The sequence below is a fragment of the Lissotriton vulgaris genome, chromosome 2_1 (assembly GCF_964263255.1).
Source record: "Lissotriton vulgaris chromosome 2_1, aLisVul1.2, whole genome shotgun sequence".
NCBI lineage: Eukaryota > Metazoa > Chordata > Amphibia > Caudata > Salamandridae > Lissotriton > Lissotriton vulgaris.
Window position 1 is genome coordinate 541,421,690 of NC_141687.1, and position 6,000 is coordinate 541,427,689.

Consider the following 6,000-nt stretch of genomic DNA (forward strand, 5'->3'; position numbering starts at 1 on the left):
TCCTTTCCCGCCCCCCCTCCCGCTGTACGTTCCTTTCCCGACCCCCCTCCCGCTGTCCGTTCCTTTCCCGACCCCCCTCCCGCTGTCCGTGTGCTCGTAGGTGCTTGTTCTCACTATCTTCAATCCTCTTTGTTGTACCGACCCACGCGACATTGAGGACTGTGTGTTGAGGAGGGGTAAGGGGGACGATACACAACCTTTCCGGAAAGAGGATCAGTAGTTTCAGCGAGAGTGTAGTTCCCTCCCTGTGCCTTCTACACAGGCAGCGCACTACGAGCAGTCGTACTACCACAAGAGGAACACACAATTGCGCTAGGCCTGGCCTAAGTTGGAAGCACCAAGTTGAGTCCAGGCCTTCGCGTCATTCTGCAGGCCGGGAAGTACACAACATAAAGCGAATTTGAGACTCCATGTGGGCGGCTAGCGTGTCTCGCAGAGGCCCTGCAGAACCCGGGGCATGCTTCCTGCAGATATCATACAGTAGCCAGCCTGCGATCCTGTGTGGGGGAGGGGAGCGCACAAAACAGATGCCAGTGGGGGATGGAAGCACATCAGCCAGGGGGTAGACACCAAGCCATACCACTATCCTAGAGTATTCCTGAAGACGTGGATATACAATGCATCTGGAAGACCTCACCCCCGGATGGCCCTGGCAGTGGTATTATACACAGCAGAGGACAGGCTTTTTACAGTGGCTATTGCTTGCTGAAAATGGTCTATTGTGGCGATATCGCCCGCTCTGCATATTCGTTGACCTCTATTTTATCAGTTTGAGATTGACGTGTTGGCATCTCATCAACCGCATTGTTATACGATAGTCGTTATATTTTATTATCAACATGGATATTTGAGCAGACTGCACAGTTGTTACCAGAAAACGTCACACAGTTACTGCCCTGGCATTGTTCCAGTTACAATTGACAGCTTTGCCCCCCCTTGTCGAAAATTTACAGTGAGATGCTTTTAAGTACAATGTATTCAACTGTTCATATTATTGTACACAATGTTGTCTTGCCCATTCTTACGTGGATTGATTTCAATAACCTACTGGATGAATATTTCAGTTAGCGTTTTTTCTTGTACACAAAAGTCAATCTTGTGCTCTGTCACGCGGTAAGACTTATTTTGCATATGCTTGCTAGTAATATCTGTTTTGTCGGGAGTGAGTTGCTTTCGCGCATCTGCGAGGCTGTGCCTTCTACACAGGGAGCGCACTACGAGCAGGCGTACTACCACAAGAGGAACACACAATTGCGCTAGGCCTGGCCTAAGTTGGAAGCACCAAGTTGAGTCCAGGCCTTCGCGTCATTCTGCAGGCCGGGAAGTACACAACATAAAGCGAATTTGAGACTCCATGTGGGCGGCTAGCGTGTCTCACAGAGGCCCTGCAGAACCCGGGGAATGCTTCCTGCAGATATCATGCAGTAGCCAGCCTGCGATCCTGTGTGGGGTAGGGGAGCGCACAAAACAGATGCCAGTGGGGGATGGAAGCACATCAGCCAGGGGGTAGACACCAAGCCATACCACTATCCTAGAGTATTCCTGAAGACGTGGATATACAATGCATGTGGAAGGCCTCACCCCCGGATGGCCCTGGCAATGGTATTATACACAGCAGAGGACAGGCTTTTTACAGTGGCTATTGCTTGCTGAAAATGCTCTATTGTGGCGATATCGCCCACTCTGCGTATTCGTTGACCTCTATTTTATCAGTTTGAGATTGACGTGTTGGCATCTCATCAACCGCATTGTTATATGATAGTAGTTATATTTTATTATCAACATGGATATTTGAGCAGTCTGCACAGTTGTTACCAGAAAACGTCACACAGTTACTGCCCTGGCATTGTTCCAGTTACAAGTGACAGCTTTGCCCCCCCCTGTCGAAAATTTACAGTGAGATGCTTTTAAGTACAATGTATTCAACTGTTCATATTATTGTACACAATGTTGTCTTGCCCATTCTTACGTGGATTGATTTCAATAACCTATTGGATGAATATTTCAGTTAGCGTTTTTTCTTGTACACAAAAGTCAATCTTGTGTTCTGTCACGCGGTAAGACTTATTTTGCATATGCTTGCTAGTAATATCTGTTTTGTCGGGAGTGAGTTGCTTTCGCGCATCTGCGAGGTCTACTAAGTCGTTCCTCGATGATCGCTGTTTGCCAGACTTTCTTAGTGTGTATTTATTCATTTTTGCAAATTAAATGCAAAGCTGTTGTCAGCCTACATGGCTCGTGGGTGCACTTGTCCATCGTTTATAACTTTTGCTATCTTGCCTCGTTAGTAGGATTGCCAGATTGCTTTCTTAAACAAATATTCGATTGCTATAATGTGGTCACTCAAACTCTAGAGCTTGTTATTCAGCCTAAAAGTACTTGTCTTTTCTTCAACATGGCTGTAACACGGGTGACTGGGTCAAAGTGAGATCTAGGAGAATTGAAAGGGATCTCTCTAAATTTAAATGCCCAATTCACATTAATGATGTAGGAAAGTACAGTCACTTTGGAGAATGATGAGAAGTGACATTTTAGAAACATTGCGTTGCATCAAAGAGGAGAATGCACAAGACAGAGGAATGAAGAATGTTTTGTAGTGCAATACTCTATTGGAGTCCTGACTGTGTCTTTCCTCCACAAAAAGACATCCACCAACCCCCTGGATTTGGCCTTACAATGATATGCAATGGTGTTACTGTTCCAAAAGACATGTTTTTATTATGGCCTTTGAACCAGAAATGATTGAAGAAATATTGTTACAATAAACACTTTGGACTAGGCGATTAAGACAGGGTTTGACATACTCAAACCACGGTGGAAGGTGTTTTGCTCAGTTTCAGTATTTCCTCAGCTCCCAGCCTATAGTGATGGAGTTCTGGTGTGGACCAAAGTCTAGGCCAATATGAGGGGTTTCAGCACTGCAATATCACCAACCCAATTGAGGCCAGTATTGAAAAATCACGGGGTGATTATATAGGGGTGTCTTGTGGCTTACCACATACTCGACGGTGTCTTGTGGCTTACCACATACTCTACAGGTATAAGATCAGTCAGTTCACCATCCACCCCTCATCTAACTTGAGCAAAGCTATTTGCATGTAGTCTTAGGAGTATGACTAAAAGTGCATGATCTATCCCCATAGATGCTTAAAAGTGGCCACAAATGCTGTCTAGGGACAAGATCAAAGGCTGCTCTGAAATAGATGGTCTTTGAAGAGCCTAATATGTTTCGAGACAATAAGATTAAAGCAAAGGATTCACCTTAAATTTCTTTTAACTGACTGAAAGTGTGCTCACAGAGTTAGGAAAAAAATGGTTTCACCTGCTAATAGAATAACAAAATGATGTAGAATAGCATCGATATCAGAACTACTCAATCTAAATAACAGACTAACGTGTACACAGCTAAAATTAATTTCATACTTCCCTAGACTGGTTCACCACTAAACTAGGGAGTGCTAGAGAGTGCAGAGTGACTAAGGAGTGCTAGGGACTGCAGAGAGACTAGGGAGTGCTAGGGAGTGCAGAGTGACTGCAGAATGACTGCTAGGGAGTGCAGAGTGACTGCAGAATGCTAGGGAGTGCAGAGTGACTGCCAAGATTAAGCTAATGGCAATGTAAATGACAATGCCATTTATTTATCTGTTTTCAAAACCAACACATAAATACAAATTTTGTCATTTACAATGCCAATAGCTCTAACTTTTCCAAAGGCGAAACCATTGCATTGTAAATGCTTGTTGTATATGGCTGGCAGTTGGTAGAAATTATAGTTACTTGACCATTGCAATTTTAAATTTGCTTTCAGTGATTTTCCAGTCTTGCATGTCATTGTGTGGCGGCCTCAAATAGAGAAGCAAGACCACCATACAATGGAAACAGGATGGAGGAGAACAACATGGCCAGGAAGCCAGCCCTGGAAAAGACAACTGAGAAAACCTTGGGTGGCGGGGAATACTTCAGAGGTGTCGAGCAGGGGTCGATTTATACGCAAACAGTCATGTTATATGACTTGTAGGGATAGGTTCTGAAGTAACATAAGAAGGTTTTCTGCAAACGTGGTGTAAAGGACACCAATAAAAAAATCAAAAAGTCTGGGAGTAGAAGCAAAGTCAATGTGGAGTGTATGCAGAGCCTGCCACAACACCTGCCTGTTGAGCATGACCCCCTTGACCTATTGCTGTATGGTGTTACTCTCATTACTTCATATAAAACAAACCAGGCGCTGGATCATGAATAGGCCTGGGTGGTCCTATTTACTATTACATCGGATGGCTGAGCTGGGAATTGGTGGTTTGGCTTGGCGCTGGTTTAAATCCTTCCTAGAAGGAAGAGAACAAGAGATCTGGAACACACCCCATTCTTCGTCCATTAAAAGGCTTGCCTTTGGAGGGCCAGAGGGCTCTTTGCGAAGCCCCACTTTGTTTCATATCGATATGGCCCCCTTAGTTAAACTTATTCAATAGCATGGTCTTGTGACCATTTCATATGCTGATGATACTCAGCTGCTTCTCACCTTTGAGTATTCTGCCACAGATAAGGCTTTGTCATTTGTTGCTTGCCTGAGGATGTTTTGCATTGAATGCATGAGAGTCATCTACAATGCAATGCTGATAATATAGAGATCTTGCAATTTGGTTAGGTCAGAGATCACTGGACAAATAATAGTTGGCCATGGGATTTTCCCCACTGTCCTCATCCCATTTCGGTTGCTAAGAATGTGGAAATTATGATAGATGATAAGTTATCCCTGCCCTCTCAAATTCTGTCAGTGACAAGCATCTGTTTTGGTTTGTTCCGGTCAATTAGGAAAGTTTTTGACATCTTACATTAAGAGGTACGCAGAACGGTGGGCCATTCGTTGATAACATCTCGGCTGGACTATTTGAGTTACCAATATCTTGGCCTGCCGGAGTGCAGGATTAGAAGATTCTAGGTGATACACAATGCAACGTCCCACCCTATCTTGGGCATACATTAGAGGGAATCAGTTTCCAGTCACCTGTGGGATATACATTGCCTCCCCATTAAGAAAAGAATTTTGTTAAATGTGCTAACTTTCATTTAGTGAGCCATTTATAAATGTGGCCCCTGTATTAAATTCCCAAGTTGGTACACTATAATCCTTCTGGAGCTGCTGGTAGAGGTTTGCAGATTCCGTTGGGCGAGGCCCAGCAGGCATTCTTTCCTGGTACTCGCCAGCAAAGCATGGAATCAATTACTGCTATTACTGCTGTCATTCTGTGACATTTCGCAAGAATTGCTATTTAGGAAAGCTATTAAAGCTCACCTCTTCTCTCTTAGCCCATAGGCTGGCTTGTCAGTTTGCTTGTACAGGAGTAGAGGCGGGACCATCTCTGGAGTAGCTGTGTACTTTAGAAACATTTTCATTCATTCATGTATGTGGCTGATTTGCAAATTTGCAGAGTTTTCCGCACTTCACGGAGGATAGAGGATTCCGAAAACCTCGCCGAGCAGAGATTTTTCCTCGCTTGCGCTCGCCAAGTTAAGCTGTCTTAAAGCTAGATGACCTCCCAGCCAGATCTACCAATGTGGTTGGTTGCGGATGGTTGAGACCGCTCGGGTGAGAAATCATCTGTTCACGTTGAGGAAGCAGCCACTCACATATAAAATCTACTTAAGCGGCAGTTAGAAGCAGTGCTCTCTTGCGCTGAACATTATGCTGTTCGCACTTATTTTCCTGCGTGGGGCAAACACCCCTCATCTAACTTGAGCAAAGCTATTTGCATGTAGTCTTAGGAGTATGACTAAAAGTGCATGATCTATCCCCATAGATGCTTAAAAGTGGCCACAAATGCTGTCTAGGGACAAGATCAAAGGCTGCTCTGAAATAGATGGTCTTTGAAGAGCCTAATATGTTTCGAGACAATAAGATTAAAGCAAAGGATTCACCTTAAATTTCTTTTAACTGACTGAAAGTGTGCTCACAGAGTTAGGAAAAAAATGGTTTCACCTGCTAATAGAATAACAAAATGATGT